Here is a 17,631-nt window from a genome sequence, read left to right on the forward strand (position 1 = left end):
TTCTTAGCAGCGGAATGTAAGAATTTTCACTGTTTTCATTTTAGTCATTCGATAAGTACACAGTGAGAACTCACTGTGACTTTAATTTGCAATTCCTTGATTACTAATGAGGTTGAACCTGTGTTTTTCTGTTTGTTAGTCATTTGAAAGTCTTTTAAAAAAAGTTCTTATTCAAGTTTCTTGTCCATTTTTTCTGTGGTCATCTCTCTTTCTTACTGGTTTGCAGAAATACTTAGCATATTCCTGATATGAACCCTTGGTTAGATTATGTATTTTCTGTCATTCAATAACTTGTATTTTCACTCTTTAATGGTATTTTGGATTATCAGAAGTTATTCATTTTAATGTAGTCTAATCTATCAGTTTTATCCTTTTTATTTATTCCCTTTTCATTATTTAACTGGCTTGGTCAACCAATATAATGTTGAATAGAAGCAGGGACAGCAGGTATCTTTGTCTGGTTCTCAATCTCAAAAAGAAAGTACACTTTCAATTCTGTATGTAAGGAGTCCAGAAGTCATCACTCTGTCCTGATAAGTGAAAAGCCAAACAAATTGAAAAACCATCAACTCTTCTTAGACACGTAAGAAAAGTGAAGTCACAAGGAAGATGATTGCCTCCCAAGCTGAAAAGACAGACGGGAGGATACAGAGAATCACAGTATATTGGAACAGAAATTTCTGTTGGAAGCAGTGCTGTGGTAGGAAAACCGGAACTACAATTAATGAATTGCTGGAAGCTCAGTGTGGACAAAGTTGAGAATTAAAAACTCCAGGAGGTCCCACTAATAGAGGAGCCCCATTCTTTGCAGCTTTATCTCCAGGTGCTCAAACAGATTTTCACAGTAAATATCAGAGAAATTTCCCCTCATGTTTCTAGCAGGAAGAAGGGAAAAGAAACTTTCAATTTTGCAGTGAACCTAAAAATGCTATAGGAAAAGGAAAACTTACATTATTTTATCATAGTGTACATATGTTTTCTGTTTGAGATTGAAATCATCATCTCTATTCTTACCTAGTATAGACTTAAAAAAATAGGATTACATTTTGAATTTCATTAGTTATATATTTATTTTTGTAATGATTGAAATTTTTGTATGATTTTTAAACTGTGGTTTTAAAGATAAACTTCATTGAACTTAAAATTGTTGGCTGAGAGCATTTTTCTTTTCTGCAGCCCTTTTAATGTTGTTCCAATGTCTTCTGGCTTTCACAGTTTCTGAGAAGTCAGCTCTTTTTTTTTTTTTAATTTTATTTTTAAACTTTACATAATTGTATTAGTTTTGCCAAATATCAAAATGAATCCACCACAGGTATACATGTGTTCCCCATCCTGAACCCTCCTCCCTCCTCCCTCCCCACACCATCCCTCTGGGTCATCCCAGTGCACTAGCCCCAAGCATCCAGTATCGTGCATCGAACCTGGACTGGCAACTCGTTTCATACATGATATTTTACATGTTTCAATGCCATTCTCCCAAATCTTCCCACCCTCTCCCTCTCCCACAGAGTCCATAAGACTGTTCTATACATCAGTGTCTCTTTTGCTGTCTCGTACACAGGGTTATTGTTACCATCTTTCTAAATTCCATATATATGTGTTAGTATACTGTATTGGAGAAGTCAGCTCTTAATCTTATTATTACTCTATATAGGTGTAATTTTTCTATAGTTGATTTTGAGATTTTCCCTTTGTCTTTGACTTTCAGCAATCGGACTACAACATGTCTAGGAGGGGATGTCTGTGCTTTTCTTGCTTGAGTTGTTGAGTTTCTTAGATATGTAAAATTTTTCATCAATTTTGTTCAAAGTTTTCAGCCATTGTTTCTTCAAATATTTTTTTCTGCCCTTTTTTCTCTCTCTTTTCCTGTGATTCCAGCTACTCATGTGTTACACTAATTTTTACTGTCCCGTTGGACCCTATGGTTCTATTTACTTTTCTTTAGTCTTACTCTTTTTTCTGTTTTTCTAACTACAGTTGCAGTCCTTAAGTTCTCCTTGTTTGTCTACCATCTCCAGGCTGCTGTAGTGTTCATCCAGAGGTTTTATAACTTTAATATTTGTACTTTGCACTTGATAATTATCATTTAAAATATTATTTAAAAGTTTATTGAGATAGCCTATCTTCTTAATCATTGATACCATATTTTCCTTTAGTTCTTTGAACATATTTATAGACATGATAATTCTCTCTGTGGTGAAGCCTCCATAAATGCCTAAATACTTGGATCACGACCAAAAGGACATAGGAGAAATCCACAGAGGACTAGGTTAAAAAGGAGGGCAAAGAAACAAAAACAGGACAAAAAAGCAAGGGAAGATTCTAAGGATACAAGTAATTTGTTTGCTTTGGAATCTACATTCTGTTTGCTTTGGAATCTATATTCTGACCTTGAGATTTCTGCTACTTGATCGTCCCAAAATTTGGAATGCATTCCTTTAAGAAGGGGATTAAATTCACATATCCAGCTCAGCATCACTCTATTTACAAGAATAGATTTCTCTCTGTTTTCTATCTGCTTTTCTGTGGTTTCCCCACAACACATGAATAGTTTAGCTTTGAGTCAGGGATCTGGGAAATTTAGTTTCTAAATTTGGGTCTGTTGTTTTCATGCTGTGAGTTCAAAACTCTTAGTCCTTCTAGTGCTTGTAGTTTTCTTGAGTTTATTTATGCTTTTAGATATTTCTTAGTGAATTTAAATAATTTTATTTAAATTTTTCCCCCATGTTTTATAATTGTTATCCGTTGCAGGTTCATGAGACCACTCTTTCCTGTCTTTCCTCTACCATTCCTAGAAGTTAATCTTGAATTAACTTTGAATAGTCTCAGCTTTTTATAACCTAAAAATGTACTTTTCCACTCTATATTTGAAGAATAATATTGCTGTGTATAAAATTTTACATTGTCAGTTATTTTTCTCTCAGTATGTTAAAGATATTTTACTCTTTAAGCTTCCATTGTTGCTTTTGTGGAGTCAGATGTTAGCTTAAATTTCAAATACTGTTTCCCTCTCACCTGATATACTGCCTATTGCTGTATTATCTCTTTCCTTAGCAAGTATTACTATCTAATCTACTGTATGTTTTCATATTTTTTATAAATCTTATTGGATGCCTCTCTTTCACCTAAAATGTGGTCTATGGAAGCAGAATTTTTTCCTATTTTGTTCATTGCTTTACCCCCAAGAAAATAGAGGATGCCATATGATAAGTATTTGGTAAACATTTGTTGAAGGAATGATAGAAGCTTTGTCCCTAAGATGGGCTAGCCATGAGTTGGAGTCTATTTAAGGAAAGTTTCTCTAAGTTCCTTAAGAAACTTAATACTGGTCAAGTACTCTTTTTATTAAGATTAAAATGTAAAATGAAAAAACAATGATCTATGGGAGCTGGTGACTAATATACTAGTAATTAATAAACAGTAAAGAAATAGTTATTAAAGTTTAGCTTGTTTAAAAAGATAAGGATTCTTAATAAAATAAAGGTTCCTGGAAAGTTCCTTTAGCAGAGATTCTAAGTCAGCTAGGAGGGAGGAATGGCCAGTAATGTGCATTTTACACTAACATCTCAAACTTAGAAAACTTCGGTATGAAGAATCACAATTTGTTCCTTGAAGCATGGAGATGAGTCATTAGTAGCTGAATTTGATAAAATATTTCTTTCTCTGACCATTGTGATTACACGATTAGTGCATATCGTTTCAGTGTCCAGTTTCTAATCTCCACAATACTTTGCTGGAATTCCCAGGAAAAGGCCAACTTCTTCACATTCTAGTTTTCTTTTCTGTGAATTAATTATGGACTCACACCTACTATCTGATATTTACAAAGTGGTGAAAGTGCATTCCTGGAGTGGAACTGAATACATTAAAATATCTGATAATAAATAGAGATTGCATTGTGGAGAAGTTCATGGGGCAGTACTTTATTCTTTTGGACTAGTAATATTAAAATGCTTACCATCTGTGTTCAATCAGTATTTCTTTCTTTCACATTTGAATGTAATTCCCAACTTGGAGACAAAGAGCTAAGAAATATATTCTAAATTTGATCAGAAAGAGAATTAACTACCTAACCTCATACCTCTTCTCCACTGACCTATTTTTTTCAGGCTCCATTTCAGTAATCCACAAATCTGATACCCGAATACAAAGTATTAAAGTGTTGATTGCAAAGTCTTTGTTTTTAGGGGTCAGGGAAGGGTTACAACATCCTGGGACTGGATTTTATTCTTTTCTAGACTTCCTGTGTAATATTATACCCTTTCCATAATATTGCACTAAGTGTTCTAATAGAATAAAAGAGAGATTTCAGTCACTTTCTTTCATTGGTTTGTAACTGCATTTCTAATAACAACTTTCCAACAAAGGTGCAGGTGCTCATGTAAAGAAAGGCCATTCTTACAACATCTTGAATTTAAAATACGCTTAGGAGAAGACGCTTTCTGCTTTCCACCCTGCCTGCCCTCTTACTTTCAATTTTAAAACAAGTGAGTCTTCCCCTTATCCCAAAACTGTTGTGAGAATTCTTCTACTAATCTACTGAATTGAAACATCTATTTTTTGAGGGTCTATGAGGATAGTGGCATAAATATGTGACAGTTATTGTTTTTAGACATACAGTAAGTTTTTCTATGTGCTCCTCCCAACTTCATAAAATGGGTACTTTCTTTATCCACCCCAATATTCATGAATAGGAAGGAGATCCAATCTTATCCAATAGGTGAAACTACTCCCCTGGCCATATAAATATGTTCAGAGTTGAGTTAAATGACATCAGCCAACCAAATTCTTTGGGATATTTCTATTGTACAAAGGTAGAAAATTCTTTCCTGTTTTGTGATCCCTTTGCTAGAAGAATATAAATCTAAAATTGCTAGCAACTACCCTCCTCAGCATGTGGATGGAATCTGCCAACAACAGAGAAAATGAGGCCCAGCCTCAGATGGAAGAAAGTGAAAGTGAAGTCACTCAGTTGTGTCCAACGCTTTGTGATCCCATGCACTGTAGCCTACCAGGCTCCTTCATCCATGGAATGTTCCAGGCAAGAGTACTGGAGTGGGCTGCCATTTCCTTCTCCAGGGGAATCTTCCCAACCCAGGGATTGAACCCCATGTCTCCTGCATTGCAGGAAGATGCTTTACCATCTGAGCCACCCGGGAAGCCTCAGATGGAAGAGCCAATACCCAAATGAAAGGATCCTCATGACATGGTCCGGAATATGTTTATGCTTGATGCTGTGGCCAGGCTTTCACTTCCCAGTGACATGGTCAATAATTTCCCTTTTTTTTTTTTTAAACCTTAAGCTAGTTGAATTGGGTTTTTGTTACTTATAAATGAAAATGTTCGGACTAAGCAATGACAAAAGCAATAAACAGAAATGGAAATTAAAAAAAAAAATGAAAGTACTTAATAATCTCTTGAACTATATTAATGAATTTTTTGGATACATCACAGACCTTGCCATTTTCATTTGTACCTTAGTTTTGTGTCAGAATTCCTTTACTCCTCATGTACCCAACATTAATAATTTTCTATTTTTCAGTGAGGGAAACAGGAAACTTTTACAATATTAAGTTTAGGTAGATCTCAGAAAATTAGTCTTCGCAAACTCTTTCATAATCTGGCTACACTGTCACCTTAGGCTTAGGAAGCCAAAAATAAAGGAGATAAAAGAGTCTCTTTCCTGAGGGGAGAATTCCAGAGTAGCTGAACTGGTTTGTTCTCTTTGGGAATCATGATTCGTGGCTCCACCTTTTTAACACTTTAAGGGGAATTTTACATTTGCCACTGAAGATGTTATTTCAGTGCTTACAAATCAGATGGATTAAAGACAGAGTGTAGTTTATCATACATGCTGGGACACTTTTAATGAAAGGGGCCTTTGTTAAAAAATTAGATGTGGGACAATAGATTCACATCAAGAACATGCTGGGGAAACAGGGGGTATATGGTCATTTTAGCCCAAAATAGTAGTTTTCAAACTGACTTTGCATCATATTTGCCTGGGAAAATAAAAAAATAAAAATAAGCCAGATCTCCCTACCAGAGATTTTTGATTGAATTACCTAGGGTGAACTCTGAGAATTTCACTTTAAAACAGTAATTCCTCTGCTGATTCTATTGTACAGCCAGATTTGAGAAATATAACATCTCTGGTTGAGTTTAACTATTTTAACTACAGTATCTAAGTTTGTAAACCTGAGACTCAAAAGGTTAGGACCTGGCCCCTCTTCTTCCATTAACTACATAGGTGATCTTGGACGAATAATTTTCTGGGGTTTAGTGGCTTCATCTATTAAATGAGGGACTTACACTAGAAAAACTCTAAGACCCATTGAACTCTACAATTCTGATCCTGTTAAAGAATTCTTCTTTCAAGGGATTAAAAACTCTTGAAATCAGAATCTACTTCCTCCAGTCTTGGATCACAATGGAACATTACTTGGAGGAAGGATAAATCAAGTCCATTTTTTAAAAGCCAAGGATTGGATTTGTGGTATAAATGAAGTGATAGAACATACCCGCACATTTGTTCCAGGGCTGTTTGACAGTGCTTAGCTGCTTTTATGCCAGCCAAGAGGATGAAAGGACTGCAGCCCTCAGAGAGATTATGTAATTTTTGTAATCTAATCTGCACAACATTCAACAACTAAAATGTCCAAGGATGGGGTTACTTTCCCCAGAAAGAATGTTTATAGTTTTACATAATAGAGGCACTGCACTGGTTGTCTTGTTAATGGTCTAATTCTGTGTGTTCTTCTGCCTACAAATAGAGACAAACTGAGGGATACACAGCTTGTCTAGAACAGAAGGGTGTGTTCAGGGTGTGAAATGTATTTTGTTAAGTCATTTTATGACTCAATTTCTCATTCCCTTTAAAAACAAGATTCTTTAAGGCCTTAACACTAGTACTTAATTACTTTAAGAACCATAATCCCATAAAACCCCTCTCACCCATCTGCTCCTTTTGCCCTGTCTGGGTGAACATATCAGGTGTGTGCATGCTCAGTGGCTCAGTCATATCTGATTCTTGTGACCCCATGGACTATAGCTTGCTAGGCTCTTCTGTCCCTGGATTTTCCAGGCAACAACACCGGAGTGAGTTGCCATTTCCTTCTTCAGGAGATCTTCCCTACCCAGGGATTGAACCCATGACTCCTGAGTTTCCTGCATTGGCAGATGGATTCTTTGCCATTGAACCACCTGGGAAGCCCAATGTACCGGGTAAGACATGTTAAACCTGCCCTTTTCTGCCCCACTCTATGGAACTCTTTTTCAAACTCACTAACTAGCAATTCTCCCTTTCCTTAAATATCCTTTTCCATTCTTCTATAGAATAATCCCTAATAAATAAAAATGACGGGACTACCTCACTACTTAACATTTAACTCCTGAGTTAACCATATATAGCTTATTTGTCCAAACACATGCTTGAGTTCATACTAGACCTTTAAGTTTAGTATTGCCCCAAGATTTTTTAAAAAAATGTATCTCTGTATCAAGGCCTATAAGACCCCACAAAGTAATCCATGCTGCAAAACACTATTCTTCTAGGTCTAAAAACTTCAAAGAACCACCCCCTTTCCTGGCAATAGTATCAGCTAAGAATTAAGGGAAAACAATCAGACTTAATTAATGTACATTACTCTTTAAATAGGATAATCAAATCTATGCATTCTATTTAGCTACTTATAATACTTTGTTCTTTTTCCACATGTTCTCTATAAAAATTCTAAGCTTTCCCCTCATATGCATTTCTCAGAACAAGCTGAGTTTGCATTTGGGGGCACTTGGTGCATATTTCCCCATAAAGTGAAGCTATTAATCATGGTTAGCTGATCATCAGTTCCCCCAAAACCCACTTAATGCTTCTTGTAAAGTATAAACAGAACTATTAGTAAGTGTTGCATAAGTGAAAAACTGAATAGAAGCTAGGCAAGACTTCAAGACTTCTTTCCATTACCATCCTACATTCATCACTACAGCCTTGCTCACAGAAGGCCTCCTTGCTCTAGTATTGCCTATTTCTTCTCGAAGTGTTAGTCACTCAGTCATATCCAACTCTTTGTGATCCCATGGATAGTTTGGTTAGCTTCTATTTGTTTATTTTTGCTTTTCTTTCTATTGCCTTGGTACACTAATCTAAGAAAATGTTGGTACAATTTACATCAGAGAATATTCTATGTTCTCTTCTAGGAGTTTTATGGTGCCATGTTTTATATTTAAGTCTTTAAACCACTTTGAGTTTAATTTTGTGTATGGTGTGATGGTGGGCTCTAACTTCATTTATTTTCATGTGACTGTCCAACCTTCTCAACACCATTTGCTGAAGAGACTGTCTTTTTTCCATTGTATATTCTTGCCTCCTTTACTGAAGCTTGCTGGTAGGTATGTGGGTTTATTTCTGGGCTGTCTATTTTGTTCCGTTGATCCATATGTCTGTTTTGTGCCAATTTCACACTGTTTTGATTACTGTACCTTAATAGTATTTTCTGAAGTCTGGGAGGGTTATGCTTCCTGTGTTATTCTTTTTCCCCAAGATTGATTTAGCAATATTTGGTCTTTTTATGGTTCATATAAATTTTAGGATTAGAAAGTAATTTGATTTAAATATAAGACTCCAAGATTGTTTGTACTTTAAAGGAACATATATGTAACCCCAAAATGTGCCTCGTAGTGGCATTTTACACAGCTTGCCTAATTAAATCACCTAGTCCAGGCAGTGCGAGGGACTATATTTTGGTCAAGGGGCTAACCTACCTAGTGTGCTGCCTATATCTCTCTCTTCAGAGCTACCTCCCCTTTCATATCTTTTCTTCTTTCCTTTAAAATAGTAAATTATGGAATTTGTCCACATAGGTCATTTATCTGGACAATAGAATGAATTTTTCAAGTATTTTAAAATTTATTCATCATTTTCATTTTTTTTAAATCCATGCAAGAATAATTGTCTATTTGCTCTCAGGCATCAGCGCATTAGTACCAGGTAATGGTGTGATCCAGGAGGCTGAGAACCTGGGGCAGGAGGCAGTGGGTGCTGAACCATAGCATGGGTGCTACTGTTGCCAGACATGGGTGTGACCAAGTAGATTATCATGGGGAGACCAAAGATACTCTCAGAGGCCATTTTATGAAATAAAAATGATTTATCACTGAGCAGGAGGTATCCAAGTTATAGAAGCCAAAGGAAAAATTTGCTAAGCAAAGATGAGGAAGATCATATGGCTGGGTCTTTCCAAGTACTGCTACGTCATTTTTTCCATAGTCTTGTGTGTGTGCTGCATCTATATACACGTAGTTAGTGATTCTGACACATTGCATATGCACATCAACACAAACTTCCCCTAAAGTACACATTACATAGAACTTCAGTGATTGTGAGATGTTTTTTGTTAGTGCCACTTTTTTTAGGAGGTAAATATTCACTTTGAATTCTGATTTTTGTTGCAAAAATAAGTAAAATGTACTCGCTAAGGTTTTGTGAGTAACCACTTAGTTTTGTTTTTTTTTTCTAGAGGTGAACCTGGGATAATTTCAAGTGAAGCAAAACTATTCAAGAATCAACTCCTAATTCACTAGTGTTCTCCCCCTCTACCTATATTCATCAATACAGCTAAAAAGGACAAGAGGCTGGAGGACCCAAAGAAAGGGTTTGAATTCTTACATAAAAGAGAAGGTACAAAGAAAGAAATAGTTCTGGACCAGGGCTTAAAGAGAAAATAATTTCTTTTTTCATTTTGTTTTGTTTTTCCCTTCCCTTTGTTTTGACAAATGAGAGGCTCTAATGGGTACGACTGAGTGACTTCACTTTCACTTTTCACTCTCATGCATTGGAGAAGGCAATGGCAACCCACTCCAGTGTTCTTGCCTGGAGAATCCCAAGGACGGGGGAGTCTGGTGGGCTGCCGTCTATGGGGTCGCACAGAGTTGGACACGACTGAAGCAACTTAGCAGCAGTAGCAGCAATGGGTATGTAATTTGAGAGTTCTAGAAAGGAGGAAGGAAGTGAGACATGTCAACAGCAAAGTTGGCCAAGCCCTCAGAAATGGAGCCCCTTTGCTGTCTTTACAGAGATTTAACTAAGAATGGAATTTGCAAGTCTGGACGGATATCTTTGTTAGATGCTACTCTGGGGCTAAATGTCATGGGTTACAATCAGAAAGGGTTAGACTCCATTTCTTCTTCAATCGAATACATGAAATAATTTTATTACATTAAAAAGTGAAGACAAATACATTTAATACTCATTTTTATACCTTATATCCCTTAGTACACCTCTAAAGCTCTGGAATTTTTCCTTCCCCTCCACCAATACTGAGCTTTTGTCTAAAATTCAAAAATATGAATCCAGAGAAGTATATATTCTCTGATCATTCCTGAAAACAATCTTTCATTATAAAAGTAATATGATCAATTTATAGAAAATTTGGGGGAAAAAAGAAAAATACCACCTACAATAGTATTATCATGATGTAAACTGCCACAAATGAATATGATACTATTTTGTCAATTTTATCTCTTATTTTTTGCTTAATAAAATCCTATTAATTATTATATTAAATACTTTACCTTAGACAAAGCATTCAGGTTCACCTTTCAGAGTAACACAATGAGTCTCAGGAATTTGGGATCTAAGGAGGATGATTATTAATAGCTATTTTATACATGTGTGCTATGCTGTGCTAAGTGACTTCAGTCATGTCCAACTCTGTGGGACCCTATGGACTGTAGCCTGCCAGGCTCTTCTGTCCATGGGGATTCTCCAGGCAAGAATACTGGAGTGGGTTGCCATGCCCTCCTCCAGAGGATCTTCCCAACTCAGGGATTGGACCCAAATCCCTTATGTCTCCTGCATTGGCAGGCAGGTTCTTTACCACTAATGCCACCTGAGAAGCCCACTATTTTATACACATCAGGAGTTTATATGTCAGAATCAGGTTGTTCAATAGGTTCATGTTAAGGTCTATTAAATTCTGAAAGTCCTGGGACAAAGTCTACATTTATCCTTAGAAAAAAACGGTAATCCTGATAATGCCCCAGAAATAAAATTTCTTAATGAGATATCATTATAATGCCCATATTTTTCATATACCTAACATTATGAGACTGTATATTTGCCTCTTACATTCATGTCTGGATAGCAAGATGATGTGCCAAAGCATCTTGTCAGGATGTTGCTACATCATGATGTAGTCAAAGATACTGGAGTAGGTGCAGAGACACTTGTTTTACCCTTTGGGGGGTCCAATTTCCACATTTTGTAATAATTTCCACATTTTGTAAGAATTAGATGATCTCTAAGGTTCTGTCCTATTTCAGCAATATAGGCTATAGAGTTGAGAACTTGAAGAGTTTCTTTGGTTTAGTACAGGATTATTTTTAGACAGAAATGTCTTTTGTGTTCTCAAGACATATGAGACTAGGCTTCTAACATTTTCCCCTTAAATATCTGTTAAAGGAATTTTGAAAAAATATACATTCTCTTGTCCATCTAAATGTACATTTAAAATTTCTCAACATAATTATAAACAAAGGATACAATTACCAGTATAATGTAAATATTGCCTTTTTAAAATAAAGCTATTTAAAAAGCACTCAGTATAACTTAAAATCATACCAGTGTGCTGCTAACCATAATCCATTAAAAAAAATCACTGAATAAAACCTTTCAAACTAGAAATTCCACTTTTAGTTTGCTTTGTGCTTATGTTTCCATTCCACGCCACCCACAGAATTTCATCCAAATGTAGTATATTGTATGCTTAAAAATCTTTTATTAATCATCAGATTACTCTGTAATAAAGTTAAGTGTACCAATTTGGAAGTACGTTTTTAAAGATTTGTGTCCCTGAGGGTCTAACTTGATTCTTTGAAGTGAGTTTTTGTTACAATTGTGTGTGCATGCTAAGTTGCTTCAGTCATGTCCAACTCTTTGCATCCCCATGGACTGTAGTCCGCCAGGCTCCTCTGTCCATGAGATTCTGCAGGAAAGAATCCTGGAGTGGGTTGCCATGTCCTCCTCCAGGGGTTCTGTCTGACCCAGGAATCGAACCCGTATCTCCTTTGGATCTTATGTTTCAGGCGGATTCTTTATTGCTGAGCCACAACAGAAGCCCTTGTTATGGTTATTAGTACACAATTGAACTAAGCAGAAGAAATATATATTATAAAAGTTGATACATTATTATTAAGGAAACGCATTCCTTAGGAAGTACATGCATGCATGCTCAGTCATTCAGAAGTGTCTGACTCTTTGTGACCCCATGGACTGTAACCTGCCATGCTCCTCTGTCCATGGAATTTTCCAGACAAGAATACTGGAGTGAGCTGCCATCTCCTCCTTCAGGAGATCTTCCTGACCCAGGGATCAAACCCACGTTTCCTCTGTCTCCTGCACTGGCAGACAGATTCTTTACCACTGAGCCACTGGGGAAGCCCTTTTAGGGAGATAGATGGACATTTTTTTTACAAATAATCCTCTGTAGACATAGACAAATAATCCTATGTAGATGTTGCTGTGAAGGCACTTCTGAAAATGATTAACATTTATCATCATCTGACTTTAACATAATGGGTCTCATCCAATCAGCTGAAGGCTTTAAGAGCAAAGACTGAAGTTTTCTAAAGAAGCAGTTCTGCTTCAAGATTGCAGCATATTGATATTTGGCAAAACTAATACAATTTTGTAAAGTATAAAAAAAAAAAAAAAAAAAAAGATTGCAGCATAGAAATTCTGCCCGAATTTTTAGCATGCTGGTCTGCCCTGCAGAATTTAGGCTCAGTTGCTAAAGTTAGATACCATGCTGCCCAATAAGAATAAATCTAGTCAAGACACTCTGTAAATCTTTCCTTAAGAAAGAGACATATGCATCTCCATAATTATTTTTGACTTCTTAAGCTTAAGGTGACAGTGTAGCCAGGTTATGAAAATATGTGGAAAGACCATTTTTTTCTGGCATTTGCCTAAATGCTATAATATAAAATATGTATCTCCTACTGGTTCTGTTTCTCTGGAGAACCCTGACAATCTTAAAAATATGTTTAATGATCTATCATATGACATCTAATTTAGGTCCTTTTAAAATATTTTAAGATAAGGAACTGAACACTCCCTGATTAAAAAAAAAGAAAAAGATTTCTTACCCAGTGGCTAACTTTCTCAACACCTACACCAATATGTCAGATTAGTGTCTTTGGTGCTCCAGAGGTTTTTATATCTCTAAAGCAATGCCCTTTCTCCTGTGAAGCAGAAGGACAATCATGAAAGAGAAATACTTTAAGCAGATTTATTTTTGTAAAACAATCTTTGTCCCAATACTCCATGGGAAATCTATGGCAGCCTCAGGATTACTATATTCTAGCTGGAAAACAGCTGATATCAACCATCTTGCTACCTACCTAAGTATCATTCTACTTGCTACCTAAGTGTCATTCTTAAATATGTCTTCTATTATATATTTGTGAACAGCATTTCGGCTGTGGTAGAAATAAAACATACTAAGAATGACTAAGCTTAGAAATAAGAAAAAATCCAATGATGATCATTTATTTGGAAGTAATGATATTTTAGTAATATTAATGATATTATTGATATTCAGTTAAATGTATTTCAACTCTAGAGTACTTTGACCAAATTCCTTCTGGTACATTTGTACTTAATAATAATTTTTTACACATTTCTAGTTAAATATACCAAACTCAACTGAGTAATTGATGTTCATCATTTATTTTACTACTAAGAGCACACATTTAAGTTATGCTTTGGAATTATTGTTTACTACAATATACCTAAAACTCTGTTTTAAGTCATTCATCAGGAAAAGGGATATAAACAACATTTTAGGACATCTAACCCAAGAATTTTTGAGGCAATAGCCCATGGTTTCTCCCAGACCTAACATAAAGTATGGGCTTTATAAACATTTGATGATTAAATGAAAGTACAAAAGTCAGATTCTTCAGTATTAAGTGCTCAAAATTATGGCTGTATCTGAAAGTAAGAAATCACTTTCAGGATAATAACTCCTTTTATAGATTGACATGATGTTAAAATAATAAACTGTCTGTTTAAAAAGGGACAACAGGGGCTTCCCCGGTGGCTCAGTGGTAAAGAATCCGCCTGCCAATGTAGGAGACACGAGTTCGATCCCTGATCCAGGAAGATCCCACACGCTGCAGAACAACTAAGCCCTTGCACCACAACTACTCAGTCTGTGCTCTAGGGCCGGGAAACCGCAACTACTGAGTCCATGTGTTACAGCTACTGAAGCTTGCCTGCCCTAGAGCCTGTGCCTGGCAACAAGAGAAGCCACCACAGAGAAGCCAGCACACCACAACTAGAGAGTGGCCCCTACTTGCCACAACTAGAGAAAAGCCCATGCAGCAGCAAAGACCTAACACAGTCAAAAATAAATAAAGTTTTTTAAATTAAAAAAAATACAAAGGGCCAGCAGATAGCAAAAGTTTGACACTTATTACCTGTAAGCTATTTCATTTCCCTTAGATAATTAATGTACCAGTACTGTGGAGTAATCTTACTAGTGAAATGTAATCTTAATTAATTTCATAAAATATAATCTAAAAATCCTTAAGTGGATTACTATGTGTAAGTGTTAGTTACCATTACTGTAGCTATCATCCACTAACTTGCTTTGTTCTTTTCATAGGTGGAATGCCATCCTACTTATCAAATTTCCTGGTTGTGCTAGTTAAACTGGCAGTATTGATTAATGTTTGACATATCATCTAAATTTCTTTCTTTTTGAAAATTCTGTATTTAAGAACTGGTATAATTAATAAAATCGAATAGAACAAATTTGCCAATGTTTAGAAAATGATGTCTTGTTTCAAAACTTTGAATAGCAATTAGATGATAGAATAACTTAAGGAAAAACCAGGTTTCATGCCCTCTAGCTTCCCAATTAAAAGGAGCCCATTTCTAGGCTGGGAGAAGATGCTGGTAAGATCATTCCTCCTATTTGAAAATCATACAAAACTTTTCAGAGTCACACAGACTGGGAGTACAGATGAATGACATCCCTTCACATCTATAAAAGCTGTTGTCTGCTTTAAAAGGAAAAGCTCTCAGCATGACTTAAAGGTTGCATTTCTGAAATACAGCTTGAGGCTCTTCTCAGGGCTGAGCAGAGCCATGAAGGTAATGATTATTATCTACTTCGTATTAAAAAAAAAACAACCCACTGACTCAAAGATCTGCTTATTGTCTTTAGGCTCTGCTTTAAGGAGCCCGATAAAATATTTCTTTAAAATCTGCTTTTATTCTTTAGAGTTACCTATGACTATAGTGTTGATTTTTCTCTTGTGCTATTATATTCAACCATCTCCAGATGAGGTCTGATAGTATAAAAAGATGATACTTGTGCTACAGAATTTTTACCTAGGTAAAAATATAATGAGTAGATTATAAAAGGTTACATTTACCATAAATCACACCCTGAACTACATATTTAGATTAGCAAGATACAGATAGGACTATCAATTCAATTTTGATGGTACAAGAGTATCCCCCACTATCCCCCCAACACACAAACAACTGGTGTGCTGGAACTGGTTTGCACTGGCTTTTGAGAGCAGATTGTGAAATTTTCAGGACTCATGTAGGCAGCTTGATATCTGTCGTGAAGGGAGTATGAAAACCAGCAAACATTATAAATCAGCACTTTTCTTTTCCAGAGAAGCCAGTTCTTAAACATTAACCAGCATACCTATGTACACACACACACACACACACACACAGAGTGAAGTTTGTAATGTTTGGGGTTAAAAAAAAAATGAACACTTATTATCCAATTGTCTATTTCTCTGTAAAATTATGAATCAAATATTCTTGGAAGATAAAGGCTATACAAAAGATGAATGTCTTACAGAAAATTTATAAATTGGTTTTAGAACATACAGTTGTAGATTTTCTCTTCAACTGAAAACATGTTTAGTGAAAATGAATAACTGGTTTATCAGCTTAAGAAACAAGGGCTCTATTTACAACTAAGCCACTGTCTTTTTTAGGGGAAACTTCTTATAAGATTCTTCTGTCCTCAAAAAGGAGCCCAAACTTAGACTCACTTCCCATTTAATCTGAGACAATGTTTCTTGGCAAAGCAAGAGAATTATAAAGCTATTCTGCCAACATGGAATTAGCCTCAAGGCACCCTGTCCCCAATACTATTGCTTATATTGTTCCCAGTTACAAGGGCCTTGATTGTAACTAATGTAATACACACACAGGGAAAGGAAAGAGTCAGTATTGGTGGTGGTCTTATGAATTGCACACATTTGCTTCCTAGGCAGTTATGTGCAGCAAGACTGGGCAATGTGTGAATTAGCTGACATTAGTATCCATTGTGCCTAAATAGCCTTCCAAATGTAATACTGAAATTGCTCTTTTCTACCCCAGAGTTCACATGTTAAGAGTTATTGACTTTAGAGGCTTGTGAGATTGATAACGCAGACCAGTGAAATCCAAGATTCTCTCTAGGCTGCTTTTAAGAAAACTTCTGAGACTTTAGTTCACATTTCTATTCTTTCAAATTTTTGTTTTCACAATGACAGCTCCTAAGCAATAATTAGAGCTTTGTTACAGTCTTGTATAATTTTATCTTTAATAAACCAGATTGCAGTGTAATTATTGTGGAAATCAATTGTTCACTCATTATTGACAGGCACCTATAATTATATGAAAATTTGGCTTCTTGTCTTCAGTAAAGGGTTTTAAAATTTTATTTTTACATAATTTGAAATAAAATTATGTAGCATGTAATTACATTTTGTAAATATCCCATTTATTTTTGAACAGAATGTATATTTTCTGTGTGAGAGAACTCACGAAAGTTTCTTCACATGATAAGGTCTTGCCAATTTCTCAATTGATTTCTATACTTTGAAGACATACTTGGCTGTTTTTCCTTCTTGGTAAAATTATTTCTTTGATAAATTTGAAATAACTGTGTCCTTCTTAAGTATCTTAAAATCTACTTTAAAAATATTAAATACTAATATTAATACATAAGATTTGTCTTTGTTAATATTCACCTGTTATAGATTTTTTCATCAACTATCTTAAATCTTTTGTATCAGTCTTCTTAAATGGGCCTTTTAGAAATCCTACAAAATAGATTTAGAACTGAACTATATCTCAGAATTTCTGTCTTTTAAGAAGTAAATGTAAGCCACTTGCATTTAAAAAGAATTACTGATAAGTTTGGACTTATTTTTACCATGTCATACTTTGTACTCCACTTACCATGTTTTTTATTTCTTGGTGTTCCCTTTTCTATTTATTTTTGGGTTGGTCAATCATTCTGTTTTTATTTGTTTTTATTTGCATTCATAGTTTAAAGTTCTAAATTTAAATACATTCTATTTTTAAGGGTTCTCTAAACTTTTGAAAATTTACTGATTTAAAGGCAAGAAATCACAAACATACAACTTGATTTTTTTAAAAGAATGTATCTTTAAGACAAGTTTTGGGTTTTAAAAAAATGAGAGAAAGGTACAGAGCTTTCCCTTATGCCCACTACTCTCACATAGGCACTCATCAGAATGGTACATTTATTGCCAAGGATGAACCTACATTGACACATCTTAATTATCTAAAGTCTATACAACTGTAAG

The 17,631-nt window shown here is 35.4% G+C and overlaps 1 long non-coding RNA gene across 1 annotated transcript; it reads left to right on the forward strand.

The window, feature by feature from the left end:
- Positions 1-6,993: 6,993 nt before the first annotated feature.
- LOC129644960 (uncharacterized) lies at positions 6,994-14,794 on the forward strand. The gene is made up of 3 exons (XR_008711088.1): positions 6,994-7,224; positions 9,516-9,676; positions 14,667-14,794. It is a non-coding gene; the product is annotated as an uncharacterized LOC129644960 (long non-coding RNA).
- Positions 14,795-17,631: the final 2,837 nt, after the last annotated feature.

The sequence above is a fragment of the Bubalus kerabau genome, chromosome 2 (assembly GCF_029407905.1).
Source record: "Bubalus kerabau isolate K-KA32 ecotype Philippines breed swamp buffalo chromosome 2, PCC_UOA_SB_1v2, whole genome shotgun sequence".
In the NCBI taxonomy this organism is placed as follows: Eukaryota; Metazoa; Chordata; class Mammalia; order Artiodactyla; family Bovidae; genus Bubalus; species Bubalus kerabau.